This window comes from Engystomops pustulosus, chromosome 9 (genome assembly GCF_040894005.1).
Source record: "Engystomops pustulosus chromosome 9, aEngPut4.maternal, whole genome shotgun sequence".
Lineage (NCBI taxonomy): Eukaryota > Metazoa > Chordata > Amphibia > Anura > Leptodactylidae > Engystomops > Engystomops pustulosus.
The window spans coordinates 61,317,800-61,342,645 of NC_092419.1; the positions used below are offsets into that span (position 1 = coordinate 61,317,800).

The following is a 24,846-nucleotide window of genomic DNA, read 5'->3' on the forward strand; positions in this document are numbered from 1 at the left end:
GTTCTGTTGACCTTTTTGAACTTGTAAATTGTGTTAGTTTCTCTATGAGATAGCAAAAGAAGGTTCAAATTGAACAGCTGCTGTCAACGGCCATTCTAAGCTGAATGTGCCTGCTCTCGTCAGATCGCAGCAGCAATGCAGCTTAAGGCTTGGCAAGTACCAGCATGGGAGACTGGCTGGGAATCCCAAGTTCTGTTGACCTTTTTGAACCTGAAAATTGTGTTAGTTTCTCTATGAGATAGTAAAAGAAGGTTCAAATTGAACAGCTGCTGTCAACGGCCATTCTAAGCTGAATTTGCCTGCTCTCGTCAGATCGCAGCAGCAATGCAACTTAAGGCTTGGCAAGTACCAGCATGGGAGACTGGCTGGGAATCCCAAGTTCCGTTGACCTTTTTGAACCTGAAAATTGTGTTAGTTTCTCTATGAGATAGTAAAAGAAGGTTCAAATTGAACAGCTGCTTTCTACGGCCATTCTAAGCTGAATGTGCCTGCTCTTGTCAGATCGCAGCAGCAATGCAGCTTAAGGCTTGGCAAGTACCAGCATGGGAGACTGGCTTGGAATCCCAAGTTCTGTTGACCTTTTTGAACCTGAAAATTGTGTTATTTTCTATATGAGATAGTAGAAGAAGGTTCAAATTGATCAACTGCTGTCAATGGCCATTTTAAGCTGAATGTGCCTGCTCTCGTCAGATCGCAGCAGCAATGCAGCTTAAGGCTTGGCAAGTACCAGCATGGGAGACTGGCTGGGAATCCCAAGTTCTGTTGACCTTTTTTAACCTGAAAATTGTGTTAGTTTCTCTATGAGATAGCAAAAGAAGGTTCAAAGTGAACAGCTGCTGTCAACGGCCATTCTAAGCTGAATGTGCCTGCTCTCGTCAGATCGCAGCAGCAATGTAGCTTAAGGCTTGGCAAGTACCAGCATGGGAGACTGGCTGGGAATCCCAAGTTCTGTTGACCTTTTTGAACCTGAAAATTGTGTAAGTTTCTCTATGAGATAGTAAAAGAAGGTTCAAATTGAACAGCTGCTGTCAACGGCCATTCTAAGCTGAATGTGCGTGCTCTTGTCAGATCGCAGCAGCGATGCAGCTTAAGGCTTGGCAAGTACCAGCATGGGAGACTGGCTTGGAATCCCAAGTTCTGGTGACCTTTTTGAACCTGAAAATTGTGTTAGTTTCTATATGAGATAGTAAAAGAAGGTTCAAATTGAACAACTGCTGTCAATGGCCGTTCTAAGCTGAATGTGCGTGCTCTCGTCAGATCCCAGCAGCAATGCAGCTTAAGGCTTGGCAAGTACCAGCATGGGAGACTGGCTGGGAATCCCAAGTTCTGTTGACCATTTGGAACCTGAAAATTGTGTTAGTTTCTCTATGAGATAGTAAAAGAAGGTTCAAATTGAACAGCTGTTGTCAACGGCCATTCTAAGCTGAATGTGCGTGCTCTTGTCAGATCACAGCAGCGATGCAGCTTAAGGCTTGGCAAGTACCATCATGGGAGACTGGCTTGGAATCCCAAGTTCTGGTGACCTTTTTGAACCTGAAAATTGTGTTATTTTCTATATGAGATAGTAGAAGAAGGTTCAAATTGATCAACTGCTGTCAATGGCCATTCTAAGCTGAATGTGCCTGCTCTCGTCAGATCGCAGCAGCAATGCAGCTTAAGGCTTGGCAAGTACCAGCATGGGAGACTGGCTGGGAATCCCAAGTTCTGTTGACCTTTTTTAACCTGAAAATTGTGTTAGTTTCTCTATGAGATAGCAAAAGAAGGTTCAAAGTGAACAGCTGCTGTCAACGGCCATTCTAAGCTGAATGTGCCTGCTCTCGTCAGATCGCAGCAGCAATGCAGCTTAAGGCTTGGCAAGTACCAGCATGGGAGACTGGCTGGGAATCCCAAGTTCTGTTGACCTTTTTGAACCTGAAAATTGTGTAAGTTTCTCTATGAGATAGTAAAAGAAGGTTCAAATTGAACAGCTGCTGTCAACGGCCATTCTAAGCTGAATGTGCGTGCTCTTGTCAGATCGCAGCAGCGATGCAGCTTAAGGCTTGGCAAGTACCAGCATGGGAGACTGGCTTGGAATCCCAAGTTCTGGTGACCTTTTTGAACCTTTAAATTGTGTTAGTTTCTATATGAGATAGTAAAAGAAGGTTCAAATTGAACAACTGCTGTCAATGGCCGTACTAAGCTGAATGTGCGTGCTCTCGTCAGATCGCAGCAGCAATGCAGCTTAAGGCTTGGCAAGTACCAGCATGGGAGACTGGCTGGGAATCCCAAGTTCTGTTGACCATTTGGAACCTGAAAATTGTGTTAGTTTCTCTATGAGATAGTAAAAGAAGGTTCAAATTGAACAGCTGTTGTCAACGGCCATTCTAAGCTGAATGTGCGTGCTCTTGTCAGATCGCAGCAGCGATGCAGCTTAAGGCTTGGCAAGTACCATCATGGGAGACTGGCTTGGAATCCCAAGTTCTGGTGACCTTTTTGAACCTGAAAATTGTGTTATTTTCTATATGAGATAGTAGAAGAAGGTTCAAATTGATCAACTGCTGTCAATGGCCATTCTAAGCTGAATGTGCCTGCTCTCGTCAGATCGCAGCAGCAATGCAGCTTAAGGCTTGGCAAGTACCAGCATGGGAGACTGGCTGGGAATCCCAAGTTCTGTTGACCTTTTTTAACCTGAAAATTGTGTTAGTTTCTCTATGAGATAGCAAAAGAAGGTTCAAAGTGAACAGCTGCTGTCAACGGCCATTCTAAGCTGAATGTGCCGGCTCTCGTCAGATCGCAGCAGCAATGCAGCTTAAGGCTTGGCAAGTACCAGCATGGGAGACTGGCTGGGAATCCCAAGTTCTGTTGACCTTTTTGAACCTGAAAATTGTGTAAGTTTCTCTATGAGATAGTAAAAGAAGGTTCAAATTGAACACCTGCTGTCAACGGCCATTCTAAGCTGAATGTGCGTGCTCTTGTCAGATCGCAGCAGCGATGCAGCTTAAGGCTTGGCAAGTACCAGCATGGGAGACTGGCTGGGAATCCCAAGTTCTGTTGACCTTTTTGAACTTGAAAATTGTTTTAGTTTCTCTATGAGATAGTAAAAGAAGGTTCAATTTGAAATGCTGCTGTCAACGGCCATTCTAAGCTGAATGTGCCTGCTCTCGTCAGATCGCAGCAGCAATGCTGCTTAAGGCTTGGCAAGTACCAGCATGGGAGACTGGCTTGGAATCCCAAGTTCTGTTGACCTTTTTGAACCTGAAAATTGTGTTAGTTTCTCTATGAGATAGTAAAAGAAGGTTCAAATTGAAAAGCTGCTGTCAACGGCCATTCTAAGCTGAATGTGCGTGCTCTTGTCAGATCGCAGCAGCGATGCAGCTTAAGGCTTGGCAAGTACCAGCATGGGAGACTGGCTGGGAATCCCAAGTTCTGGTGACCTTTTTGAACCTGAAAATTGTGTTAGTTTCTCTATGAGATAGTAAAAGAAGGTTCAAATTGAACAGCTGCTGTCAACGGCCATTCTAAGCTGAATGTGCGTGCTCTTGTCAGATCGCAGAAGAGATGCAGCTTAAGGCTTGGCAAGTGACAGCATGGGAGACTGGCTGGGAATCCCAAGATATGTTGACCTTTTTGAACCTGAAAATTGTGTTAGTTTCTCTATGAGATAGTAAAAGAAGGTTCAAATTGAACAGCTGCTGTCAACGGCCATTCTAAGCTGAATGTGCCTGCTCTCGTCAGATCGCAGCAGCAATGCAGCTTAAGGCTTGGCAAGTACCAGCATGGGAGACTGGCTGGGAATCCCAAGTTCCGTTGACCTTTTTGAACCTGAAAATTGTGTTAGTTTCTCTATGAGATAGCAAAAGAAGGTTCAAATTGAACAGCTGCTGTCAACGGCCATTCTAAGCTGAATGTGCCTGCTCTCGTCAGATCGCAGCAGCAATGCAGCTTAAGGCTTGGCAAGTACCAGCATTGGAGACTGGCTGGGAATTCCAAGTTCCGTTGACCTTTTTGAACCTGAAAATGTGTTAGTTTCTCTATGAGATAGTAAAAGAAGGTTCAAATTGAACAGCTGCTGTCAACGGCCATTCTAAGCTGAATGTGCCTGCTCTCGTCAGATCACAGCAGCAATGCAGCTTAAGGCTTGGCAAGTACCAGCATGGGAGACTGGCTGGGAATCCCAAGTTCCTTTGACCTTTTTGAACCTGAAAATTGTGTTAGTTTCGCTATGAGATAGCAAAAGAAGGTTCAAATTGAACAGCTGCTGTCAACGGCCATTCTAAGCTGAATGTGCCTGCCCTCGTCAGATCGCAGCAGCAATGCAACGTAAGGCTTGGCAAGTACCAGCATGGGAGACTGGCTGGGAATTCCAAGTTCCGTTGGCCTTTTTGAACCTGAAAATTGTGTTAGTTTCTCTATGAGATAGCAAAAGAAGGTTCAAATTGAACAGCTGCTGTTAACTGCCATTCTAAGCTGAATGTGCGTGCTCTTGTCAGATTGCAGCAGCGATTCAGCTTAAGGCTTGGCAAGTACCAGCAAGGGAAACTGGCTGGGAATCCCAAGTTCTGGTGACCTTTTTGAACCTGAAAATTGTGTTATTTTCTATATGAGATAGTAGAAGAAGGTTCAAATTGAACAGCTGCTGTCAACGACCATTCTAAGCTGAATGTGCCTGCTCTCGTCAGATCGCAACAGCAATGCAGCTTAAGGCTTGGCAAGTACCAGCATGGGAGACTGGGTAGGAATCCCAAGATCCGTTGACCTTTTTGAACCTGAAAATTGAGTTATTTTCTCTATGAGATAGTAAAAGAAGGTTCAAATTGAACAGCTGCTGTCAACGGCCATTCTAAGCTGAATGTGCCTGCTCTTGTCAGATCGCAGCAGCAATGCAGCTTAAGGCTTGGCAAGTACCAGCATGGGAGACTGGCTGGGAATCCCAAGTTCCGTTGACCTTTTTGAACCTGAAAATTGTGTTAGTTTCTCTATGAGATAGCAAAAGAAGGTTCAAATTGAACAGCTGCTGTCAACGACCATTCTAAGCTGAATGTGCCTGCTCTCGTCAGATCGCAGCAGCAATGCAGCTTAAGGCTTGGCAAGTACCAGCATGGGAGACTGGCTGGGAATTCCAAGTTCCGTTGACCTTTTTGAACCTTAAAATGTGTTAGTTTCTCTATGAGATAGTAAAAGAAGGTTCAAATTGAACAGCTCCTGTCAACGGCCATTCTAAGCTGAATGTGCCTGCTCTCGTCAGATCGCAGCAGCAATGCAGCTTAAGGCTTGGCAAGTACCAGCATGGGAGACTGGCTGGGAATCCCAAGTTCCGTTGACCTTTTTGAACCTGAAAATTGTGTTAGTTTCTCTATGAGATAGCAAAAGAAGGTTCAAATTGAACAGCTGCTGTCAACGGCCATTCTAAGCTGAATGTGCCTGCTCTTGTCAGATTGCAACAGCAATGCAGCTTAAGGCTTGGCAAGTACCAGCATGGGAGACTGGCTTGGAATCCCAAGTTCTGGTGACCTTTTTGAACCTGAAAATTGTGTTAGTTTCTATATGAGATAGTAGAAGAAGGTTCAAATTGAACAACTGCTGTCAACGGCCATTCTAAGCTGAATGTGTGTGCCCTTGTCAGATCGCAGCAGCGATGCAGCTTAAGGCTTGGCAAGTACCAGCATGGGAGACTGGCTGGGAATCCCAAGTTCTGTTGACCTTTTTGAACTTGAAAATTGTGTTAGTTTCTCTATGAGATAGCAAAAGAAGGTTCAAATTGAACAGCTGCTGTCAACGGCCATTCTAAGCTGAATGTGCCTGCTCTCGTCAGATCGCAGCAGCAATGCAGCTTAAGGCTTGGCAAGTACCAGCATGGGAGACTGGCTGGGAATCCCAAGTTCCGTTGACCTTTTTGAACCTGAAAATTGTGATAGTTTCTCTATGAGATAGTAAAAGAAGGTTCAAATTGAACAGCTGCTGTCAACGGCCATTCTAAGCTGAATGTGCCTGCTCTCGTCAGATCGCAGCAGCAATGCAGCTTAAGGCTTGGCAAGTACCAGCAAGGGAAACTGGCTGGGAATCCCAAGTTCTGGTGACCTTTTTGAACCTGAAAATTGTGTTATTTTCTATATGAGATAGTAGAAGAAGGTTCAAATTGAACAGCTGCAGTCAACTGCCATTCTAAGCTGAATGTGCCTGCTCTCGTCAGATCGCAGCAGCAATGCAGCTTAAGGCTTGGCAAGTACCAGCATGGGAGACTGGCTGGGAATCCCAAGTTCCGTTGACCTTTTTGAACCTGAAAATTGTGTTAGTTTCTCTATGAGATAGTAAAAGAAGGTTCAAATTGAACAGCTGCTGTCAACGGCCATTCTAAGCTGAATGTGCCTGCTCTCGTCAGATCGCAGCAGCAATGCAGCTTAAGGCTTGGCAAGTACCAGCATGGGAGACTGGGTAGGAATCCCAAGATCCGTTGACCTTTTTGAACCTGAAAATTGAGTTATTTTCTCTATGAGATAGTAAAAGAAGGTTCAAATTGAACAGCTGCTGTCAACGGCCATTCTAAGCTGAATGTGCCTGCTCTTGTCAGATCGCAGCAGCAATGCAGCTTAAGGCTTGGCAAGTACCAGCATGGGAGACTGGCTGGGAATCCCAAGTTCTGTTGACCTTTTTGAACCTGAAAATGTGTTAGTTTCTCTATGAGATAGTAAAAGAAGGTTCAAATTGAACAGCTGCTGTCAACGGCCATTCTAAGCTGAATGTGCCTGCTCTCGTCAGATCGCAGCAGCAATGCAGCTTAAGGCTTGGCAAGTACCAGCATGGGAGACTGGCTGGGAATTCCAAGTTCCGTTGACCTTTTTGAACCTGAAAATGTGTTAGTTTCTCTGAGATAGTAAAAGAAGGTTCAAATTGAACAGCTCCTGTCAACGGCCATTCTAAGCTGAATGTGCCTGCTCTCGTCAGATCGCAGCAGCAATGCAGCTTAAGGCTTGGCAAGTACCAGCATGGGAGACTGGCTGGGAATCCCAAGTTCCGTTGACCTTTTTGAACCTGAAAATTGTGTTAGTTTCTCTATGAGATAGCAAAAGAAGGTTCAAATTGAACAGCTGCTGTCAACGGCCATTCTAAGCTGAATGTGCCTGCTCTTGTCAGATTGCAACAGCAATGCAGCTTAAGGCTTGGCAAGTACCAGCATGGGAGACTGGCTTGGAATCCCAAGTTCTGGTGACCTTTTTGAACCTGAAAATTGTGTTAGTTTCTATATGAGATAGTAAAAGAAGGTTCAAATTGAACAGCTGCTGTCAACGGCCATTCTAAGCTGAATGTGCCTGCTCTTGTCAGATCGCAGCAGCAATGCAGCTTAAGGCTTGGCAAGTACCAGCATGGGAGACTGGCTGGGAATCCCAAGTTCTGTTGACCTTTTTGAACCTGAAAATGTGTTAGTTTCTCTATGAGATAGTAAAAGAAGGTTCAAATTGAACAGCTGCTGTCAACGGCCATTCTAAGCTGAATGTGCCTGCTCTCGTCAGATCACAGCAGCAATGCAGCTTAAGGCTTGGCAAGTACCAGCATGGGAGACTGGCTGGGAATTCCAAGTTCCGTTGACCTTTTTGAACCTGAAAATGTGTTAGTTTCTCTATGAGATAGTAAAAGAAGGTTCAAATTGAACAGCTGCTGTCAACGGCCATTCTAAGCTGAATGTGCCTGCTCTCGTCAGATCGCAGCAGCAATGCAGCTTAAGGCTTGGCAAGTACCAGCATGGGAGACTGGCTGGGAATCCCAAGTTCTGGTGACCTTTTTGAACCTGAAAATTGTGTTAGTTTCTCTATGAGATAGTAAAAGAAGGTTCAAATTGAACAGCTGCTGTCAACGGCCATTCTAAGCTGAATGTGCCTGCTCTTGTCAGATCGCAGAAGAGATGCAGCTTAAGGCTTGGCAAGTGACAGCATGGGAGACTGGCTGGGAATCCCAAGATATGTTGACCTTTTTGAACCTGAAAATTGTGTTAGTTTCTCTATGAGATAGTAAAAGAAGGTTCAAATTGAACAGCTGCTGTCAACGGCCATTCTAAGCTGAATGTGCCTGCTCTCGTCAGATCGCAGCAGCAATGCAGCTTAAGGCTTGGCAAGTACCAGCATGGGAGACTGGCTGGGAATCCCAAGTTCCGTTGACCTTTTTGAACCTGAAAATTGTGTTAGTTTCTCTATGAGATAGCAAAAGAAGGTTCAAATTGAACAGCTGCTGTCAACGGCCATTCTAAGCTGAATGTGCCTGCTCTCGTCAGATCGCAGCAGCAATGCAGCTTAAGGCTTGGCAAGTACCAGCATTGGAGACTGGCTGGGAATTCCAAGTTCCGTTGACCTTTTTGAACCTGAAAATGTGTTAGTTTCTCTATGAGATAGTAAAAGAAGGTTCAAATTGAACAGCTGCTGTCAACGGCCATTCTAAGCTGAATGTGCCTGCTCTCGTCAGATCACAGCAGCAATGCAGCTTAAGGCTTGGCAAGTACCAGCATGGGAGACTGGCTGGGAATCCCAAGTTCCTTTGACCTTTTTGAACCTGAAAATTGTGTTAGTTTCGCTATGAGATAGCAAAAGAAGGTTCAAATTGAACAGCTGCTGTCAACGGCCATTCTAAGCTGAATGTGCCTGCCCTCGTCAGATCGCAGCAGCAATGCAACGTAAGGCTTGGCAAGTACCAGCATGGGAGACTGGCTGGGAATTCCAAGTTCCGTTGACCTTTTTGAACCTGAAAATTGTGTTAGTTTCTCTATGAGATAGCAAAAGAAGGTTCAAATTGAACAGCTGCTGTTAACTGCCATTCTAAGCTGAATGTGCGTGCTCTTGTCAGATTGCAGCAGCGATTCAGCTTAAGGCTTGGCAAGTACCAGCAAGGGAAACTGGCTGGGAATCCCAAGTTCTGGTGACCTTTTTGAACCTGAAAATTGTGTTATTTTCTATATGAGATAGTAGAAGAAGGTTCAAATTGAACAGCTGCAGTCAACTGCCATTCTAAGCTGAATGTGCCTGCTCTCGTCAGATCGCAGCAGCAATGCAGCTTAAGGCTTGGCAAGTACCAGCATGGGAGACTGGCTGGGAATCCCAAGTTCCGTTGACCTTTTTGAACCTGAAAATTGTGTTAGTTTCTCTATGAGATAGTAAAAGAAGGTTCAAATTGAACAGCTGCTGTCAACGACCATTCTAAGCTGAATGTGCCTGCTCTCGTCAGATCGCAGCAGCAATGCAGCTTAAGGCTTGGCAAGTACCAGCATGGGAGACTGGGTAGGAATCCCAAGATCCGTTGACCTTTTTGAACCTGAAAATTGAGTTATTTTCTCTATGAGATAGTAAAAGAAGGTTCAAATTGAACAGCTGCTGTCAACGGCCATTCTAAGCTGAATGTGCCTGCTCTTGTCAGATCGCAGCAGCAATGCAGCTTAAGGCTTGGCAAGTACCAGCATGGGAGACTGGCTGCGAATCCCAAGTTCTGTTGACCTTTTTGAACCTGAAAATGTGTTAGTTTCTCTATGAGATAGTAAAAGAAGGTTCAAATTGAACAGCTGCTGTCAACGGCCATTCTAAGCTGAATGTGCCTGCTCTCGTCAGATCGCAGCAGCAATGCAGCTTAAGGCTTGGCAAGTACCAGCATGGGAGACTGGCTGGGAATTCCAAGTTCCGTTGACCTTTTTGAACCTGAAAATGTGTTAGTTTCTCTATGAGATAGTAAAAGAAGGTTCAAATTGAACAGCTCCTGTCAACGGCCATTCTAAGCTGAATGTGCCTGCTCTCGTCAGATCGCAGCAGCAATGCAGCTTAAGGCTTGGCAAGTACCAGCATGGGAGACTGGCTGGGAATCCCAAGTTCCGTTGACCTTTTTGAACCTGAAAATTGTGTTAGTTTCTCTATGAGATAGCAAAAGAAGGTTCAAATTGAACAGCTGCTGTCAACGGCCATTCTAAGCTGAATGTGCCTGCTCTTGTCAGATTGCAACAGCAATGCAGCTTAAGGCTTGGCAAGTACCAGCATGGGAGACTGGCTTGGAATCCCAAGTTCTGGTGACCTTTTTGAACCTGAAAATTGTGTTAGTTTCTATATGAGATAGTAGAAGAAGGTTCAAATTGAACAACTGCTGTCAACGGCCATTCTAAGCTGAATGTGTGTGCTCTTGTCAGATCGCAGCAGCGATGCAGCTTAAGGCTTGGCAAGTACCAGCATGGGAGACTGGCTGGGAATCCCAAGTTCTGTTGACCTTTTTGAACTTGAAAATTGTGTTAGTTTCTCTATGAGATAGCAAAAGAAGGTTCAAATTGAACAGCTGCTGTCAACGGCCATTCTAAGCTGAATGTGCCTGCTCTCGTCAGATCGCAGCAGCAATGCAGCTTAAGGCTTGGCAAGTACCAGCATGGGAGACTGGCTGGGAATCCCAAGTTCTGTTGACCATTTTTAACCTGAAAATTGTGTTAGTTTCTCTATAAGATAGTAAAAGAAGGTTCAAATTGAACAGCTGCTGTCAACGGCCATTCTAAGCTGAATTTGCCTGCTCTCGTCAGATCGCAGCAGCAATGCAACTTAAGGCTTGGCAAGTACCAGCATGGGAGACTGGCTGGGAATTCCAAGTTCCGTTGACCTTTTTTGAACCTGAAAATGTGTTAGTTTCTCTATGAGATAGTAAAAGAAGGTTCAAATTGAACAGCTGCTGTCAATGGCCATTCTAAGCTGAATGTGCCTGCTCTCGTCAGATCGCAGCAGCAATGCATCTTAAGGCTTGGCAAGTACCAGCATGGGAGACTGGCTGGGAATCCCAAGTTCCGTTGACCTTTTTGAACCTGAAAATTGTGATAGTTTCTCTATGAGATAGTAAAAGAAGGTTCAAATTGAACAGCTGCTGTCAACGGCCATTCTAAGCTGAATGTGCCTGCTCTCGTCAGATCGCAGGAGCAATGCAGCTTAAGGCTTGGCAAGTACCAGCATGGGAGACTGGCTGGGAATCCCAAGTTCCGTTGACCTTTTTGAACCTGAAAATTGTGATAGTTTCTCTATGAGATAGTAAAAGAAGGTTCAAATTGAACAGCTGCTGTCAACGGCCATTCTAAGCTGAATGTGCCTGCTCTCGTCAGATCGCAGCAGCAATGCAGCTTAAGGCTTGGCAAGTACCAGCAAGGGAAACTGGCTGGGAATCCCAAGTTCTGGTGACCTTTTTGAACCTGAAAATTGTGTTATTTTCTATATGAGATAGTAGAAGAAGGTTCAAATTGAACAGCTGCAGTCAACTGCCATTCTAAGCTGAATGTGCCTGCTCTCGTCAGATCGCAGCAGCAATGCAGCTTAAGGCTTGGCAAGTACCAGCATGGGAGACTGGCTGGGAATCCCAAGTTCCGTTGACCTTTTTGAACCTGAAAATTGTGTTAGTTTCTCTATGAGATAGTAAAAGAAGGTTCAAATTGAACAGCTGCTGTCAACGGCCATTCTAAGCTGAATGTGCCTGCTCTCGTCAGATCGCAGCAGCAATGCAGCTTAAGGCTTGGCAAGTACCAGCATGGGAGACTGGGTAGGAATCCCAAGATCCGTTGACCTTTTTGAACCTGAAAATTGAGTTATTTTCTCTATGAGATAGTAAAAGAAGGTTCAAATTGAACAGCTGCTGTCAACGGCCATTCTAAGCTGAATGTGCCTGCTCTTGTCAGATCGCAGCAGCAATGCAGCTTAAGGCTTGGCAAGTACCAGCATGGGAGACTGGCTGGGAATCCCAAGTTCTGTTGACCTTTTTGAACCTGAAAATGTGTTAGTTTCTCTATGAGATAGTAAAAGAAGGTTCAAATTGAACAGCTGCTGTCAACGGCCATTCTAAGCTGAATGTGCCTGCTCTCGTCAGATCGCAGCAGCAATGCAGCTTAAGGCTTGGCAAGTACCAGCATGGGAGACTGGCTGGGAATTCCAAGTTCCGTTGACCTTTTTGAACCTGAAAATGTGTTAGTTTCTCTGAGATAGTAAAAGAAGGTTCAAATTGAACAGCTCCTGTCAACGGCCATTCTAAGCTGAATGTGCCTGCTCTCGTCAGATCGCAGCAGCAATGCAGCTTAAGGCTTGGCAAGTACCAGCATGGGAGACTGGCTGGGAATCCCAAGTTCCGTTGACCTTTTTGAACCTGAAAATTGTGATAGTTTCTCTATGAGATAGCAAAAGAAGGTTCAAATTGAACAGCTGCTGTCAACGGCCATTCTAAGCTGAATGTGCCTGCTCTTGTCAGATTGCAACAGCAATGCAGCTTAAGGCTTGGCAAGTACCAGCATGGGAGACTGGCTTGGAATCCCAAGTTCTGGTGACCTTTTTGAACCTGAAAATTGTGTTAGTTTCTATATGAGATAGTAAAAGAAGGTTTAAATTGAACAGCTGCTGTCAACGGCCATTCTAAGCTGAATGTGCTTGCTCTTGTCAGATCGCAGCAGCAATGCAGCTTAAGGCTTGGCAAGTACCAGCATGGGAGACTGGCTGGGAATCCCAAGTTCTGTTGACCTTTTTGAACCTGAAAATGTGTTAGTTTCTCTATGAGATAGTAAAAGAAGGTTCAAATTGAACAGCTGCTGTCAACGGCCATTCTAAGCTGAATGTGCCTGCTCTCGTCAGATCACAGCAGCAATGCAGCTTAAGGCTTGGCAAGTACCAGCATGGGAGACTGGCTGGGAATTCCTAGTTCCGTTGACCTTTTTGAACCTGAAAATGTGTTAGTTTCTCTATGAGATAGTAAAAGAAGGTTCAAATTGAACAGCTCCTGTCAACGGCCATTCTAAGCTGAATGTGCCTGCTCTCGTCAGATCGCAGCAGCAATGCAGCTTAAGGCTTGGCAAGTACCAGCATGGGAGACTGGCTGGGAATCCCAAGTTCCGTTGACCTTTTTGAACCTGAAAATGTGTTAGTTTCTCTATGAGATAGTAAAAGATGGTTCAAATTGAACAGCTGCTGTCAACGGCCATTCTAAGCTGAATGTGCCTGCTCTTGTCAGATCGCAGCAGCAATGCAGCTTAAGGCTTGGCAAGTACCAGCATGGGAGACTGGCTGGGAATCCCAAGTTCTGTTGACCTTTTTGAACCTGAAAATTGTGTAAGTTTCTCTATGAGATAGTAAAAGAAGGTTCAAATTGAACAGCTGCTGTCAACGGCCATTCTAAGCTGAATGTGCCTGCTCTTGTCAGATCGCAGCAGCAATGCAGCTTAAGGCTTGGCAAGTACCAGCATGGGAGACTGGCTTGGAATCCCAAGTTCTGGTGACCTTTTTGAACCTGAAAATTGTGTTAGTTTCTATATGAGATAGTAGAAGAAGGTTCAAATTGAACAACTGCTGTCAACGGCCATTCTAAGCTGAATGTGTGTGCTCTTGTCAGATCGCAGCAGCGATGCAGCTTAAGGCTTGGCAAGTACCAGCATGGGAGACTGGCTGGGAATCCCAAGTTCTGTTGACCTTTTTGAACCTGAAAATTGTGTTAGTTTCTCTATGAGATAGCAAAAGAAGGTTCAAATTGAACAGCTGCTGTCAACTGCCATTCTAAGCTGAATGTGCGTGCTCTTGTCAGATTGCAGCAGCGATTCAGCTTAAGGCTTGGCAAGTACCAGCAAGGGAAACTGGCTGGGAATCCCAAGTTCTGGTGACCTTTTTGAACCTGAAAATTGTGTTATTTTCTATATGAGATAGTAGAAGAAGGTTCAAATTGAACAGCTGCAGTCAACTGCCATTCTAAGCTGAATGTGCCTGCTCTCGTCAGATCGCAGCAGCAATGCAGCTTAAGGCTTGGCAAGTACCAGCATGGGAGACTGGCTGGGAATTCCAAGTTCCGTTGACCTTTTTGAACCTGAAAATTGTGTTAGTTTCTCTATGAGATAGTAAAAGAAGGTTCAAATTGAACAGCTCCTGTCAACGGCCATTCTAAGCTGAATGTGCCTGCTCTCGTCAGATCGCAGCAGCAATGCAGCTTAAGGCTTGGCAAGTACCAGCATGGGAGACTGGCTGGGAATCCAAAGTTCCGTTGACCTTTTTGAACCTGAAAATTGTGTTAGTTTCTCTATGAGATAGCAAAAGAAGGTTCAAATTGAACAGCTGCTGTCAACGGCCATTCTAAGCTGAATGTGCCTGCTCTTGTCAGATTGCAACAGCAATGCAGCTTAAGGCTTGGCAAGTACCAGCATGGGAGACTGGCTTGGAATCCCAAGTTCTGGTGACCTTTTTGAACCTGAAAATTGTGTTAGTTTCTATATGAGATAGTAGAAGAAGGTTCAAATTGAACAACTGCTGTCAACGGCCATTCTAAGCTGAATGTGTGTGCTCTTGTCAGATCGCAGCAGCGATGCAGCTTAAGGCTTGGCAAGTACCAGCATGGGAGACTGGCTGGGAATCCCAAGTTCTGTTGACCTTTTTGAACTTGAAAATTGTGTTAGTTTCTCTATGAGATAGCAAAAGAAGGTTCAAATTGAACAGCTGCTGTCAACGGCCATTCTAAGCTGAATGTGCCTGCTCTCGTCAGATCGCAGCAGCAATGCAGCTTAAGGCTTGGCAAGTACCAGCATGGGAGACTGGCTGGGAATCCCAAGTTCTGTTGACCTTTTTTAACCTGAAAATTGTGTTAGTTTCTCTATAAGATAGTAAAAGAAGGTTCAAATTGAACAGCTGCTGTCAATGGCCATTCTAAGCTGAATTTGCCTGCTCTCGTCAGATCGCAGCAGCAATGCAACTTAAGGCTTGGCAAGTACCAGCATGGGAGACTGGCTGGGAATTCCAAGTTCCGTTGACCTTTTTGAACCTGAAAATGTGTTAGTTTCTCTATGAGATAGTAAAAGAAGGTTCAAATTGAACAGCTGCTGTCAACGGCCATTCTAAGCTGAATGTGCCTGCTCTCGTCAGATCGCAGCAGCAATGCATCTTAAGGCTTGGCAAGTACCAGCATGGGAGACTGGCTGGGAATCCCAAGTTCCGTTGACCTTTTTGAACCTGAAAATTGTGATAGTTTCTCTATGAGATAGTAAAAGAAGGTTCAAATTGAACAGCTGCTGTCAACGGCCATTCTAAGCTGAATGTGCCTGCTCTCGTCAGATCGCAGCAGCAATGCAGCTTAAGGCTTGGCAAGTACCAGCATGGGAGACTGGCTGGGAATCCCAAGTTCCGTTGACCTTTTTGAACCTGAAAATTGAGATAGTTTCTCTATGAGATAGTAAAAGAAGGTTCAAATTGAACAGCTGCTGTCAACGGCCATTCTAAGCTGAATGTGCCTGCTCTCGTCAGATCGCAGCAGCAATGCAGCTTAAGGCTTGGCAAGTACCAGCAAGGGAAACTGGCTGGGAATCCCAAGTTCTGGTGACCTTTTTGAACCTGAAAATTGTGTTATTTTCTATATGAGATAGTAGAAGAAGGTTCAAATTGAACAGCTGCAGTCAACTGCCATTCTAAGCTGAATGTGCCTGCTCTCGTCAGATCGCAGCAGCAATGCAGCTTAAGGCTTGGCAAGTACCAGCATGGGAGACTGGCTGGGAATCCCAAGTTCTGTTGACCTTTTTGAACCTGAAAATGTGTTAGTTTCTCTATGAGATAGTAAAAGAAGGTTCAAATTGAACAGCTGCTGTCAACGGCCATTCTAAGCTGAATGTGCCTGCTCTCGTCAGATCGCAGCACCAATGCAGCTTACGGCTTGGCAAGTACCAGCATGGGAGACTGGCTGGGAATTCCAAGTTCCGTTGACCTTTTTGAACCTGAAAATGTGTTAGTTTCTCTATGAGATAGTAAAAGAAGGTTCAAATTGAACAGCTCCTGTCAACGGCCATTCTAAGCTGAATGTGCCTGCTCTCGTCAGATCGCAGCAGCAATGCAGCTTAAGGCTTGGCAAGTACCAGCATGGGAGACTGGCTGGGAATCCCAAGTTCCGTTGACCTTTTTGAACCTGAAAATTGTGTTAGTTTCTCTATGAGATTGCAAAAGAAGGTTCAAATTGAACAGCTGCTGTCAACGGCCATTCTAAGCTGAATGTGCCTGCTCTTGTCAGATTGCAACAGCAATGCAGCTTAAGGCTTGGCAAGTACCAGCATGGGAGACTGGCTTGGAATCCCAAGTTCTGGTGACCTTTTTGAACCTGAAAATTGTGTTAGTTTCTATATGAGATAGTAGAAGAAGGTTCAAATTGAACAACTGCTGTCAACGGCCATTCTAAGCTGAATGTGTGTGCTCTTGTCAGATCGCAGCAGCGATGCAGCTTAAGGCTTGGCAAGTACCAGCATGGGAGACTGGCTGGGAATCCCAAGTTCTGTTGACCTTTTTTAACCTGAAAATTGTGTTAGTTTCTCTATGAGATAGTAAAAGAAGGTTCAAATTGAACAGCTGCTGTCAACGGCCATTCTAAGCTGAATTTGCCTGCTCTCGTCAGATCGCAGCAGCAATGCAACTTAAGGCTTGGCAAGTACCAGCATGGGAGACTGGCTGGGAATTCCAAGTTCCGTTGACCTTTTTGAACCTGAAAATGTGTTAGTTTCTCTATGAGATAGTAAAAGAAGGTTCAAATTGAACAGCTGCTGTCAACGGCCATTCTAAGCTGAATGTGCCTGCTCTCGTCAGATCGCAGCAGCAATGCAGCTTAAGGCTTGGCAAGTACCAGCATGGGAGACTGGGTAGGAATCCCAAGATCCGTTTACATTTTTGAACCTGAAAATTGAGTTATTTTCTCTATGAGATAGTAAAAGAAGGTTCGAATTGAACGGCTGCTGTCAACGGCCATTCTAAGCTGAATGTGCCTGCTCTCGTCAGATCACAGCAGCAATACAGTTTAAGGCTTGGCAAGTACCAGCATGGGAGACTGGCTGGGAATCCCAAGTTATGTTGACCTTTTTGAACCTGAAAATTGTGTTAGTTTCTCTATGAGATAGTAAAAGAAGGTTCAAATTGAACAGCTGCTGTCAACGGCCATTCTAAGCTGAATGTGCCTGCTCTCGTCAGATCGCAGCAGCAATGCAGCTTAAGGCTTGGCAAGTACCAGCATGGGAGACTGGCTGGGAATCCCAAGTTCCGTTGACCTTTTTGAACCTGAAAATTGTGTTAGTTTCTCTATGAGATAGTAAAAGAAGGTTCAAATTGAACAGCTGCTGTCAACGGCCATTCTAAGCTGAATGTGCCTGCTCTTGTCAGATCGCAGCAGCAATGCAGCTTAAGGCTTGGCAAGTACCAGCATGGGAGACTGGCTGGGAATCCCAAGTTCTGTTGACCTTTTTGAACCTGAAAATGTGTTAGTTTCTCTATGAGATAGTAAAAGAAGGTTCAAATTGAACAGCTGCTGTCAACGGCCATTCTAAGCTGAATGTGCGTGCTCTTGTCAGATCGCAGCAGCGATGCAGCTTAAGGCTTGGCAAGTACCATCATGGGAGACTGGCTTGGAATCCCAAGTTCTGGTGACCTTTTTGAACCTGAAAATTGTGTTATTTTCTATATGAGATAGTAGAAGAAGGTTCAAATTGAACAACTGCTGTCAATGGCCATTCTAAGCTGAATGTGCCTGCTCTCGTCAGATCGCAGCAGCAATGCAGCTTAAGGCTTGGCAAGTACCAGCATGGGAGACTGGCTGGGAATCCCAAGTTCTGTTGACCTTTTTGAACCTGAAAATGTGTTAGTTTCTCTATGAGATAGTAAAAGAAGGTTCAAATTGAACAGCTGCTGTCAACGGCCATTCTAAGCTGAATGTGCCTGCTCTCGTCAGATCGCAGCAGCAATGCAGCTTAAGGCTTGGCAAGTACCAGCATGGGAGACTGGCTGGGAATTCCAAGTTCCGTTGACCTTTTTGAACCTGAAAATGTGTTAGTTTCTCTATGAGATAGTAAAAGAAGGTTCAAATTGAACAGCTCCTGTCAACGGCCATTCTAAGCTGAATGTGCCTGCTCTCGTCAGATCGCAGCAGCAATGCAGCTTAAGGCTTGGCAAGTACCAGCATGGGAGACTGGCTGGGAATCCCAAGTTCCGTTGACCTTTTTGAACCTGAAAATTGTGTTAGTTTCTCTATGAGATAGCAAAAGAAGGTTCAAATTGAACAGCTGCTGTCAACGGCCATTCTAAGCTGAATGTGCCTGCTCTTGTCAGATTGCAACAGCAATGCAGCTTAAGGCTTGGCAAGTACCAGCATGGGAGACTGGCTTGGAATCCCAAGTTCTGGTGACCTTTTTGAACCTGAAAATTGTGTTAGTTTCTATATGAGATAGTAAAAGAAGGTTCAAATTGAACAACTGCTGTCAACGGCCATTCTAAGCTGAATGTGTGTTCTCTTGTCAGATCGCAGCAGCGATGCAGCTTAAGGCTTGGCAAGTACCAGCATGGGAGACTGGCTGGGAATTCCAAGTTCCGTTGACCTTTTTGAACCTGAAAATGTGTTAGTTTCTCTATGAGATAGTAAAAGAAGGTTCAAATTGAACAGCTGCTGTCAACGGCCATTCTAAGCTGAATGTGCCTGCTCTCGTCAGATCGCAGCAGCTTGTAGCTTAAGGCTTGGCAAGTACCAGCATGGGAGACTGGGTAGGAATCCCAAGATCCGTTTACATTTTTGAACCTGAAAATTGAGTTATTTTCTCTATGAGATAGTAAAAGAAGGTTCAAATTGAACGGCTGCTGTCAACGGCCATTCTAAGCTGAATGTGCCTGCTCTCGTCAGATCACAGCAGCAATGCAGTTTAAGGCTTGGCAAGTACCAGCATGGGAGACTGGCTGGGAATCCCAAGTTATGTTGACCTTTTTGAACCTGAAAATTGTGTTAGTTTCTCTATGAGATAGTAAAAGAAGGTTCAAATTGAACAGCTGCTGTCAACGGCCATTCTAAGCTGAATGTGCCTGCTCTTGTCAGATCGCAGCAGCAATGCAGCTTAAGGCTTGGCAGGTGCCAGCATGGGAGACTGGCTGGTAATCCCAAGTTCCGTTGACCTTTTTGAACCTGAAAATTGTGTTAGTTTCTCTATGAGATAGTAAAAGAAGGTTCAAATTGAACAGCTGCTGTCAACGGCCATTCTAAGCTGAATGTGCGTGCTCTTGTCAGATCGCAGAAGAGATGCAGCTTAAGGCTTGGCAAGTGACAGCATGGGAGACTGGCTGGGAATCCCAAGATATGTTGTCCTTTTTGAACCTGAAAATTGTGTTAGTTTCTCTATGAGATAGTAAAAGAAGGTTCAAATTGAACAGCTGCTGTCAACGGCCATTCTAAGCTGAATGTGCCTGCTCTCGTCAGATCGCAGCAGCAATGCAGCTTAAGGCTTGGCAAGTACCAGCATGGGAGACTGGCTGGGAATTCCAAGTTCCGTTGACCTTTTTGAACCTGAAAATGTGTTAGTTTCTCTATGAGATAGTAAAAGAAGGTTCAAATTGAACAGCTGCTGTCAACGGCCATTCTAAGCTGAATGTGCCTGCTCTCGTCAGATCGCAGCAGCAATGCAGCTTAAGGCTTGGCAAGTACCAGCATGGGAGACTGGCTGGGAATCCCAAGTTCCGTTGACCTTTTTGAACCTGAAAATTGTGTTAGTTTCTCTATGAGATAGCAAAAGAAGGTTCAAATTGAACAGCTGCTGTCAACGGCCATTCTAAGCTGAATGTGCCTGCTCTTGTCAGATCGCAGCAGCAATGCAGCTTAAGGCTTGGCAAGTACCAGCATGGGAGACTGGCTGGGAATCCCAAGTTCTGTTGACCTTTTTGAACCTGAAAATTGTGTAAGTTTCTCTATGAGATATTAAAAGAAGGTTCAAATTGAACAGCTGCTGTCAACGGCCATTCTAAGCTGAATGTGCCTGCTCTTGTCAGATCGCAGCAGCAATGCAGCTTAAGGCTTGGCAAGTACCAGCATGGGAGACTGGCTTGGAATCCCAAGTTCTGGTGACCTTTTTGAACCTGAAAATTGTGTTAGTTTCTATATGAGATAGTAGAAGAAGGTTCAAATTGAACAACTGCTGTCAACGGCCATTCTAAGCTGAATGTGTGTGCTCTTGTCAGATCGCAGCAGCGATGCAGCTTAAGGCTTGGCAAGTACCAGCATGGGAGACTGGCTGGGAATCCCAAGTTCTGTTGACCTTTTTGAACCTGAAAATTGTGTTAGTTTCTCTATGAGATAGTAAAAGAAGGTTCAAATTGAACAGCTGCTGTCAACGGCAATTCTAAGCTGAATGTGCCTGCTCTCGTCAGATCGCAGCAGCAATGCAGCTTAAGGCTTGGCAAGTACCAGCATGGGAGACTGGCTGGGAATCCCAAGTTCCGTTGACCTTTTTGAACCTGAAAATTGTGTTAGTTTCTCTATGAGATAGCAAAAGAAGGTTCAGATTGAACAGCTGCTGTCAACGGCCATTCTAAGCTGAATGTGACTGCTCTCGTCAGATCGCAGCAGCAATGCAACTTAAGGCTTGGCAAGTACCAGCATGGGAGACTGGCTGGGAATTCCAAGTTCCGTTGACCTTTTTGAACCTGAAAATGTGTTAGTTTCTCTATGAGATAGTAAAAGAAGGTTCAAATTGAACAGCTGCTGTCAACGGCCATTCTAAGCTGAATGTGCGTGCTCTCGTCAGATCGCAGCAGCAATGCAGCTTAAGGCTTGGCAAGTACCAGCATGGGAGACTGGCTGGGAATCCCAAGTTCTGTTGACCATTTGGAACCTGAAAATTGTGTTAGTTTCTCTATGAGATAGTAAAAGAAGGTTCAAATTGAACGGCTGTTGTCAACGGCCATTCTAAGCTGAATGTGCATGCTCTTGTCAGATCGCAGCAGCGATGCAGCTTAAGGCTTGGCAAGTACCAGCATGGGAGACTGGCTTGGAATCCCAAGTTCTGATGACCTTTTTGAACCTGAAAATTGTGTTATTTTCTATATGAGATAGTAGAAGAAGGTTCAAATTGAACAACTGCTGTCAATGGCCATTCTAAGCTGAATGTGCCTGCTCTCGTCAGATCGCAGCAGCAATGCAGCTTAAGGCTTGGCAAGTACCAGCATGGGAGACTGGCTGGGAATCCCAAGTTCTGTTGACCTTTTTTAACCTGAAAATTGTGTTAGTTTCTATATGAGATAGCAAAAGAAGGTTCAAAGTGAACAGCTGCTGTCAACGGCCATTCTAAGCTGAATGTGCCTGCTCTCGTCAGATCGCAGCAGCAATGCAGCTTAAGGCTTGGCAAGTACCAGCATGGGAGACTGGCTGGGAATCCCAAGTTCTGTTGACCTTTTTGAACCTGAAAATTGTGTTAGTTTCTCTATGAGATAGTAAAAGAAGGTTCAAATTGAACACCTGCTGTCAACGGCCATTCTAAGCTGAATGTGTGTGCTCTTTTCAGATCGCAGCAGCGATGCAGCTTAAGGCTTGGCAAGTACCAGCATGGGAGACTGGCTGGGAATCCCAAGTTCTGTTAACCTTTTTTAACCTGAAAATTGTGTTAGTTTCTCTATGAGATAGTAAAAGAAGGTTCAAATTGAACAGCTGCTGTCAACGGCCATTCTAAGCTGAATGTGCCTGCTCTCGTCAGATCGCAGCAGCAATGCAGCTTAAGGCTTGGCAAGTACCAGCATGGGAGACTGGCTGGGAATCCCAAGTTCCGTTGACCTTTTTGAACCTGAAAATTGTGTTAATTTCTCTATGAGATAGTAAAAGAAGGTTCAAATTGAACAGCTGCTGTCAACGGCCATTCTAAGCTGAATGTGCCTGCTCTCGTCAGATCGCAGCAGCAATGCAGTTTAAGGCTTGGCAAGTACCAGCATGGGAGACTGGCTGGGAATCCCAAGTTCCGTTGCCCTTTTTGAACCGGAAAATTGTGTTAGTTTCTCTATGAGATAGTAAAAGAAGGTTCAAATTGAACAGCTGCTGTCAACGGCCATTCTAAGCTGAATGTGCCTGCTCTCGTCAGATCGCAGCAGCAGCAATTCAGCTTAAGGCTTGGCAAGTACCAGCATGGGAGACTGGCTGGGAATTCCAAGTTCCGTTGACCTTTTTGAACCTGAAAATGTGTTAGTTTCTATATGAGATAGTAAAAGATGGTGCAAATTGAACAGCTGCTGTCAACGGCCATTCTAAGCTGAATGTGCCTGCTCTCGTCAGATCGCAGCAGCAATGCAGCTTAAGGCTTGGCAAGTACCAGCATGGGAGACTGGCTGGGAATCCCAAGTTCCGTTGACCTTTTTGAACCTGAAAATTGTGTTAGTTTCTCTATGAGATAGTAAAAGAAGGTTCAAATTGAACAGCTGCTGTCAACGGCCATTCTAAGCTGAATGTGCCTGCTCTCGTCAGATCGCAGCAGCTTAAGGCTTGGCAAGTACCAGCATGGGAGACTGGGTAGGAATCCCAAGATCCGTTGACCTTTTTGAACCTGAAAATTGAGTTATTTTCTCTATGAGATAGTAAAAGAAGGTTGAAATTGAACAGCTGCTGTCAACGGCCATTCTAAGCTGAATGTGCCTGCTCATGTCAGATCACAGCAGCAATGCAGCTTAAGGCTTGGCAAGTACCAGCATGGGAGACTGGCTGGGAATCCCAAGTTCTGTTGACCTTTTTGAACCTGAAAATTGTGTTAGTTTCTTTATGAGATAGTAAAAGAAGGTTCAAATTCAACAACTGCTGTCAACGGCCATTCTAAGCTGAATGTGCCTGCTCTCGTCAGATCGCAGCAGCAATGCAGCTTAAGGCTTGGCAAGTACCAGCATGGGAGACTGGCTGGGAATCCCAAGTTCCGTTGACCTTTTTGAACCTGAAAATTGTGTTAGTTTCTCTATGAGATAGTAAAAGAAGGTTCAAATTGAACAGCTGCTTTCAACGGCCATTCTAAGCTGAATGTGCCTGCTCTTGTCAGATCGCAGCAGCAATGCAGCTTAAGGCTTGGCAAGTACCAGCATGGGAGACTGGCTGGGAATCCCAAGTTCCGTTGACCTTTTTGAACCTGAAAATTGTGTTAGTTTCTCTATGAGATAGCAAAAGAAGGTTCAGATTGAACAGCTGCTGTCAACGGCCATTCTAAGCTGAATGTGACTGCTCTCGTCAGATCGCAGCAGCAATGCAACTTAAGGCTTGGCAAGTACCAGCATGGGAGACTGGCTGGGAATTCCAAGTTCCGTTGACCTTTTTGAACCTGAAAATGTGTTAGTTTCTCTATGAGATAGTAAAAGAAGGTTCAAATTGAACAGCTGCTGTCAACGGCCATTCTAAGCTGAATGTGCGTGCTCTCGTCAGATCGCAGCAGCAATGCAGCTTAAGGCTTGGCAAGTACCAGCATGGGAGACTGGCTGGGAATCCCAAGTTCTGTTGACCATTTGGAACCTGAAAATTGTGTTAGTTTCTCTATGAGATAGTAAAAGAAGGTTCAAATTGAACGGCTGTTGTCAACGGCCATTCTAAGCTGAATGTGCATGCTCTTGTCAGATCGCAGCAGCGATGCAGCTTAAGGCTTGGCAAGTACCAGCATGGGAGACTGGCTTGGAATCCCAAGTTCTGGTGACCTTTTTGAACCTGAAAATTGTGTTATTTTCTATATGAGATAGTAGAAGAAGGTTCAAATTGAACAACTGCTGTCAATGGCCATTCTAAGCTGAATGTGCCTGCTCTCGTCAGATCGCAGCAGCAATGCAGCTTAAGGCTTGGCAAGTACCAGCATGGGAGACTGGCTGGGAATCCCAAGTTCTGTTGACCTTTTTTAACCTGAAAATTGTGTTAGTTTCTATATGAGATAGCAAAAGAAGGTTCAAAGTGAACAGCTGCTGTCAACGGCCATTCTAAGCTGAATGTGCCTGCTCTCGTCAGATCGCAGCAGCAATGCAGCTTAAGGCTTGGCAAGTACCAGCATGGGAGACTGGCTGGGAATCCCAAGTTCTGTTGACCTTTTTGAACCTGAAAATTGTGTTAGTTTCTCTATGAGATAGTAAAAGAAGGTTCAAATTGAACACCTGCTGTCAACGGCCATTCTAAGCTGAATGTGTGTGCTCTTTTCAGATCGCAGCAGCGATGCAGCTTAAGGCTTGGCAAGTACCAGCATGGGAGACTGGCTGGGAATCCCAAGTTCTGTTAACCTTTTTTAACCTGAAAATTGTGTTAGTTTCTCTATGAGATAGTAAAAGAAGGTTCAAATTGAACAGCTGCTGTCAACGGCCATTCTAAGCTGAATGTGCCTGCTCTCGTCAGATCGCAGCAGCAATGCAGCTTAAGGCTTGGCAAGTACCAGCATGGGAGACTGGCTGGGAATCCCAAGTTCCGTTGACCTTTTTGAACCTGAAAATTGTGTTAATTTCTCTATGAGATAGTAAAAGAAGGTTCAAATTGAACAGCTGCTGTCAACGGCCATTCTAAGCTGAATGTGCCTGCTCTCGTCAGATCGCAGCAGCAATGCAGTTTAAGGCTTGGCAAGTACCAGCATGGGAGACTGGCTGGGAATCCCAAGTTCCGTTGCCCTTTTTGAACCGGAAAATTGTGTTAGTTTCTCTATGAGATAGTAAAAGAAGGTTCAAATTGAACAGCTGCTGTCAACGGCCATTCTAAGCTGAATGTGCCTGCTCTCGTCAGATCGCAGCAGCAGCAATTCAGCTTAAGGCTTGGCAAGTACCAGCATGGGAGACTGGCTGGGAATTCCAAGTTCCGTTGACCTTTTTGAACCTGAAAATGTGTTAGTTTCTATATGAGATAGTAAAAGATGGTGCAAATTGAACAGCTGCTGTCAACGGCCATTCTAAGCTGAATGTGCCTGCTCTCGTCAGATCGCAGCAGCAATGCAGCTTAAGGCTTGGCAAGTACCAGCATGGGAGACTGGCTGGGAATCCCAAGTTCCGTTGACCTTTTTGAACCTGAAAATTGTGTTAGTTTCTCTATGAGATAGTAAAAGAAGGTTCAAATTGAACAGCTGCTGTCAACGGCCATTCTAAGCTGAATGTGCCTGCTCTCGTC

The 24,846-nt window shown here is 45.0% G+C and overlaps 81 pseudogenes; all 81 read left to right on the top strand.

Moving 5' to 3' along the window:
- Positions 1-82: 82 nt before the first annotated feature.
- LOC140078722 (5S ribosomal RNA) lies at positions 83-201 on the top strand (annotated as a pseudogene).
- A 70-nt stretch (positions 202-271) lies between these two features.
- Positions 272-390, top strand: LOC140094433 (5S ribosomal RNA; annotated as a pseudogene).
- A 259-nt stretch (positions 391-649) lies between these two features.
- LOC140091778 (5S ribosomal RNA) lies at positions 650-768 on the top strand (annotated as a pseudogene).
- Positions 769-838: 70 nt separating this feature from the next.
- On the top strand, positions 839-957 carry LOC140086588 (5S ribosomal RNA; annotated as a pseudogene).
- Positions 958-1,594: 637 nt separating this feature from the next.
- On the top strand, positions 1,595-1,713 carry LOC140083662 (5S ribosomal RNA; annotated as a pseudogene).
- Positions 1,714-1,783: 70 nt separating this feature from the next.
- On the top strand, positions 1,784-1,902 carry LOC140078723 (5S ribosomal RNA; annotated as a pseudogene).
- Positions 1,903-2,161: 259 nt separating this feature from the next.
- LOC140094471 (5S ribosomal RNA) lies at positions 2,162-2,280 on the top strand (annotated as a pseudogene).
- Positions 2,281-2,539: 259 nt separating this feature from the next.
- LOC140083663 (5S ribosomal RNA) lies at positions 2,540-2,658 on the top strand (annotated as a pseudogene).
- Positions 2,659-2,728: 70 nt separating this feature from the next.
- LOC140090840 (5S ribosomal RNA) lies at positions 2,729-2,847 on the top strand (annotated as a pseudogene).
- Positions 2,848-2,917: 70 nt separating this feature from the next.
- On the top strand, positions 2,918-3,036 carry LOC140097082 (5S ribosomal RNA; annotated as a pseudogene).
- Positions 3,037-3,106: 70 nt separating this feature from the next.
- On the top strand, positions 3,107-3,225 carry LOC140095212 (5S ribosomal RNA; annotated as a pseudogene).
- Positions 3,226-3,673: 448 nt separating this feature from the next.
- On the top strand, positions 3,674-3,792 carry LOC140087078 (5S ribosomal RNA; annotated as a pseudogene).
- A 70-nt stretch (positions 3,793-3,862) lies between these two features.
- LOC140083205 (5S ribosomal RNA) lies at positions 3,863-3,981 on the top strand (annotated as a pseudogene).
- Positions 3,982-4,050: 69 nt separating this feature from the next.
- On the top strand, positions 4,051-4,169 carry LOC140098739 (5S ribosomal RNA; annotated as a pseudogene).
- Positions 4,170-4,806: 637 nt separating this feature from the next.
- On the top strand, positions 4,807-4,925 carry LOC140088719 (5S ribosomal RNA; annotated as a pseudogene).
- Positions 4,926-4,995: 70 nt separating this feature from the next.
- Positions 4,996-5,114, top strand: LOC140085592 (5S ribosomal RNA; annotated as a pseudogene).
- A 69-nt stretch (positions 5,115-5,183) lies between these two features.
- Positions 5,184-5,302, top strand: LOC140087090 (5S ribosomal RNA; annotated as a pseudogene).
- Positions 5,303-5,750: 448 nt separating this feature from the next.
- On the top strand, positions 5,751-5,869 carry LOC140087102 (5S ribosomal RNA; annotated as a pseudogene).
- Positions 5,870-6,128: 259 nt separating this feature from the next.
- On the top strand, positions 6,129-6,247 carry LOC140092155 (5S ribosomal RNA; annotated as a pseudogene).
- Positions 6,248-6,317: 70 nt separating this feature from the next.
- LOC140094240 (5S ribosomal RNA) lies at positions 6,318-6,436 on the top strand (annotated as a pseudogene).
- A 70-nt stretch (positions 6,437-6,506) lies between these two features.
- Positions 6,507-6,625, top strand: LOC140090879 (5S ribosomal RNA; annotated as a pseudogene).
- A 69-nt stretch (positions 6,626-6,694) lies between these two features.
- Positions 6,695-6,813, top strand: LOC140080493 (5S ribosomal RNA; annotated as a pseudogene).
- A 67-nt stretch (positions 6,814-6,880) lies between these two features.
- Positions 6,881-6,999, top strand: LOC140087114 (5S ribosomal RNA; annotated as a pseudogene).
- Positions 7,000-7,258: 259 nt separating this feature from the next.
- Positions 7,259-7,377, top strand: LOC140090880 (5S ribosomal RNA; annotated as a pseudogene).
- A 69-nt stretch (positions 7,378-7,446) lies between these two features.
- LOC140086453 (5S ribosomal RNA) lies at positions 7,447-7,565 on the top strand (annotated as a pseudogene).
- Positions 7,566-7,634: 69 nt separating this feature from the next.
- On the top strand, positions 7,635-7,753 carry LOC140092800 (5S ribosomal RNA; annotated as a pseudogene).
- Positions 7,754-8,012: 259 nt separating this feature from the next.
- On the top strand, positions 8,013-8,131 carry LOC140087126 (5S ribosomal RNA; annotated as a pseudogene).
- Positions 8,132-8,201: 70 nt separating this feature from the next.
- Positions 8,202-8,320, top strand: LOC140083206 (5S ribosomal RNA; annotated as a pseudogene).
- A 69-nt stretch (positions 8,321-8,389) lies between these two features.
- On the top strand, positions 8,390-8,508 carry LOC140098740 (5S ribosomal RNA; annotated as a pseudogene).
- A 448-nt stretch (positions 8,509-8,956) lies between these two features.
- Positions 8,957-9,075, top strand: LOC140092157 (5S ribosomal RNA; annotated as a pseudogene).
- Positions 9,076-9,334: 259 nt separating this feature from the next.
- LOC140098111 (5S ribosomal RNA) lies at positions 9,335-9,453 on the top strand (annotated as a pseudogene).
- A 69-nt stretch (positions 9,454-9,522) lies between these two features.
- On the top strand, positions 9,523-9,641 carry LOC140080504 (5S ribosomal RNA; annotated as a pseudogene).
- A 69-nt stretch (positions 9,642-9,710) lies between these two features.
- On the top strand, positions 9,711-9,829 carry LOC140087138 (5S ribosomal RNA; annotated as a pseudogene).
- A 448-nt stretch (positions 9,830-10,277) lies between these two features.
- Positions 10,278-10,396, top strand: LOC140078724 (5S ribosomal RNA; annotated as a pseudogene).
- A 70-nt stretch (positions 10,397-10,466) lies between these two features.
- Positions 10,467-10,585, top strand: LOC140093381 (5S ribosomal RNA; annotated as a pseudogene).
- Positions 10,586-10,655: 70 nt separating this feature from the next.
- On the top strand, positions 10,656-10,774 carry LOC140092479 (5S ribosomal RNA; annotated as a pseudogene).
- A 70-nt stretch (positions 10,775-10,844) lies between these two features.
- Positions 10,845-10,963, top strand: LOC140082030 (5S ribosomal RNA; annotated as a pseudogene).
- Positions 10,964-11,222: 259 nt separating this feature from the next.
- LOC140092158 (5S ribosomal RNA) lies at positions 11,223-11,341 on the top strand (annotated as a pseudogene).
- A 70-nt stretch (positions 11,342-11,411) lies between these two features.
- Positions 11,412-11,530, top strand: LOC140094241 (5S ribosomal RNA; annotated as a pseudogene).
- Positions 11,531-11,600: 70 nt separating this feature from the next.
- Positions 11,601-11,719, top strand: LOC140090881 (5S ribosomal RNA; annotated as a pseudogene).
- Positions 11,720-11,788: 69 nt separating this feature from the next.
- Positions 11,789-11,907, top strand: LOC140080515 (5S ribosomal RNA; annotated as a pseudogene).
- Positions 11,908-11,974: 67 nt separating this feature from the next.
- On the top strand, positions 11,975-12,093 carry LOC140087152 (5S ribosomal RNA; annotated as a pseudogene).
- Positions 12,094-12,352: 259 nt separating this feature from the next.
- LOC140095375 (5S ribosomal RNA) lies at positions 12,353-12,471 on the top strand (annotated as a pseudogene).
- A 69-nt stretch (positions 12,472-12,540) lies between these two features.
- Positions 12,541-12,659, top strand: LOC140086600 (5S ribosomal RNA; annotated as a pseudogene).
- A 69-nt stretch (positions 12,660-12,728) lies between these two features.
- Positions 12,729-12,847, top strand: LOC140087164 (5S ribosomal RNA; annotated as a pseudogene).
- Positions 12,848-12,916: 69 nt separating this feature from the next.
- On the top strand, positions 12,917-13,035 carry LOC140090882 (5S ribosomal RNA; annotated as a pseudogene).
- Positions 13,036-13,672: 637 nt separating this feature from the next.
- LOC140091230 (5S ribosomal RNA) lies at positions 13,673-13,791 on the top strand (annotated as a pseudogene).
- Positions 13,792-13,861: 70 nt separating this feature from the next.
- Positions 13,862-13,980, top strand: LOC140091396 (5S ribosomal RNA; annotated as a pseudogene).
- Positions 13,981-14,428: 448 nt separating this feature from the next.
- On the top strand, positions 14,429-14,547 carry LOC140078725 (5S ribosomal RNA; annotated as a pseudogene).
- A 70-nt stretch (positions 14,548-14,617) lies between these two features.
- On the top strand, positions 14,618-14,736 carry LOC140096014 (5S ribosomal RNA; annotated as a pseudogene).
- A 69-nt stretch (positions 14,737-14,805) lies between these two features.
- Positions 14,806-14,924, top strand: LOC140088130 (5S ribosomal RNA; annotated as a pseudogene).
- Positions 14,925-14,994: 70 nt separating this feature from the next.
- Positions 14,995-15,113, top strand: LOC140087176 (5S ribosomal RNA; annotated as a pseudogene).
- A 259-nt stretch (positions 15,114-15,372) lies between these two features.
- LOC140089107 (5S ribosomal RNA) lies at positions 15,373-15,491 on the top strand (annotated as a pseudogene).
- Positions 15,492-15,560: 69 nt separating this feature from the next.
- LOC140095597 (5S ribosomal RNA) lies at positions 15,561-15,679 on the top strand (annotated as a pseudogene).
- Positions 15,680-15,748: 69 nt separating this feature from the next.
- LOC140087189 (5S ribosomal RNA) lies at positions 15,749-15,867 on the top strand (annotated as a pseudogene).
- A 448-nt stretch (positions 15,868-16,315) lies between these two features.
- Positions 16,316-16,434, top strand: LOC140093382 (5S ribosomal RNA; annotated as a pseudogene).
- A 447-nt stretch (positions 16,435-16,881) lies between these two features.
- LOC140087201 (5S ribosomal RNA) lies at positions 16,882-17,000 on the top strand (annotated as a pseudogene).
- Positions 17,001-17,070: 70 nt separating this feature from the next.
- LOC140090883 (5S ribosomal RNA) lies at positions 17,071-17,189 on the top strand (annotated as a pseudogene).
- Positions 17,190-17,447: 258 nt separating this feature from the next.
- Positions 17,448-17,566, top strand: LOC140083664 (5S ribosomal RNA; annotated as a pseudogene).
- Positions 17,567-17,635: 69 nt separating this feature from the next.
- On the top strand, positions 17,636-17,754 carry LOC140080527 (5S ribosomal RNA; annotated as a pseudogene).
- Positions 17,755-17,823: 69 nt separating this feature from the next.
- On the top strand, positions 17,824-17,942 carry LOC140087213 (5S ribosomal RNA; annotated as a pseudogene).
- Positions 17,943-19,144: 1,202 nt separating this feature from the next.
- On the top strand, positions 19,145-19,263 carry LOC140080539 (5S ribosomal RNA; annotated as a pseudogene).
- Positions 19,264-19,332: 69 nt separating this feature from the next.
- On the top strand, positions 19,333-19,451 carry LOC140087225 (5S ribosomal RNA; annotated as a pseudogene).
- A 70-nt stretch (positions 19,452-19,521) lies between these two features.
- Positions 19,522-19,640, top strand: LOC140090884 (5S ribosomal RNA; annotated as a pseudogene).
- A 448-nt stretch (positions 19,641-20,088) lies between these two features.
- Positions 20,089-20,207, top strand: LOC140083813 (5S ribosomal RNA; annotated as a pseudogene).
- Positions 20,208-20,277: 70 nt separating this feature from the next.
- LOC140096071 (5S ribosomal RNA) lies at positions 20,278-20,396 on the top strand (annotated as a pseudogene).
- A 69-nt stretch (positions 20,397-20,465) lies between these two features.
- Positions 20,466-20,584, top strand: LOC140089875 (5S ribosomal RNA; annotated as a pseudogene).
- A 259-nt stretch (positions 20,585-20,843) lies between these two features.
- Positions 20,844-20,962, top strand: LOC140083666 (5S ribosomal RNA; annotated as a pseudogene).
- A 70-nt stretch (positions 20,963-21,032) lies between these two features.
- Positions 21,033-21,151, top strand: LOC140078726 (5S ribosomal RNA; annotated as a pseudogene).
- Positions 21,152-21,410: 259 nt separating this feature from the next.
- Positions 21,411-21,529, top strand: LOC140087237 (5S ribosomal RNA; annotated as a pseudogene).
- A 70-nt stretch (positions 21,530-21,599) lies between these two features.
- LOC140089920 (5S ribosomal RNA) lies at positions 21,600-21,718 on the top strand (annotated as a pseudogene).
- Positions 21,719-21,979: 261 nt separating this feature from the next.
- Positions 21,980-22,098, top strand: LOC140087249 (5S ribosomal RNA; annotated as a pseudogene).
- A 440-nt stretch (positions 22,099-22,538) lies between these two features.
- On the top strand, positions 22,539-22,657 carry LOC140087262 (5S ribosomal RNA; annotated as a pseudogene).
- A 70-nt stretch (positions 22,658-22,727) lies between these two features.
- LOC140094996 (5S ribosomal RNA) lies at positions 22,728-22,846 on the top strand (annotated as a pseudogene).
- Positions 22,847-22,916: 70 nt separating this feature from the next.
- Positions 22,917-23,035, top strand: LOC140096072 (5S ribosomal RNA; annotated as a pseudogene).
- Positions 23,036-23,104: 69 nt separating this feature from the next.
- On the top strand, positions 23,105-23,223 carry LOC140089876 (5S ribosomal RNA; annotated as a pseudogene).
- A 259-nt stretch (positions 23,224-23,482) lies between these two features.
- LOC140083668 (5S ribosomal RNA) lies at positions 23,483-23,601 on the top strand (annotated as a pseudogene).
- Positions 23,602-23,671: 70 nt separating this feature from the next.
- On the top strand, positions 23,672-23,790 carry LOC140078727 (5S ribosomal RNA; annotated as a pseudogene).
- A 259-nt stretch (positions 23,791-24,049) lies between these two features.
- LOC140087274 (5S ribosomal RNA) lies at positions 24,050-24,168 on the top strand (annotated as a pseudogene).
- A 70-nt stretch (positions 24,169-24,238) lies between these two features.
- LOC140089921 (5S ribosomal RNA) lies at positions 24,239-24,357 on the top strand (annotated as a pseudogene).
- Positions 24,358-24,618: 261 nt separating this feature from the next.
- LOC140087286 (5S ribosomal RNA) lies at positions 24,619-24,737 on the top strand (annotated as a pseudogene).
- The last annotated feature ends 109 nt before the right edge of the window (positions 24,738-24,846 follow it).